Source organism: Cystoisospora suis (assembly GCF_002600585.1).
Source record: "Cystoisospora suis strain Wien I chromosome Unknown contig_3084, whole genome shotgun sequence".
NCBI lineage: Eukaryota > Apicomplexa > Conoidasida > Eucoccidiorida > Sarcocystidae > Cystoisospora > Cystoisospora suis.
In genome coordinates, this window is record NW_027155879.1 from 23,159 (window position 1) to 23,426 (window position 268).

The window sequence follows — 268 nt, forward strand, 5'->3', positions numbered from 1 at the left end:
GTCTCCCTGCCACTCCGTCACGTCCAGACGCTCTCTGCTATATACATTGGATACACTGAGTCCCAGGGTCTCACTCGACTGATGCCACCGCACGGGTCGCAACGCTGCTCTGATTGTCTCATATCATGTTTCGTCTGCAACCGTACAGAAGAGTGTGGACGGTCAAAAAACTGCTGGGCGAATGAATGTGGATTCTTTCGTTCCGCGGTTTACAACTTCAGTAGTCACGCCGGATTCACCGGGTGCGATTGGAATCGCACCTCCGTCA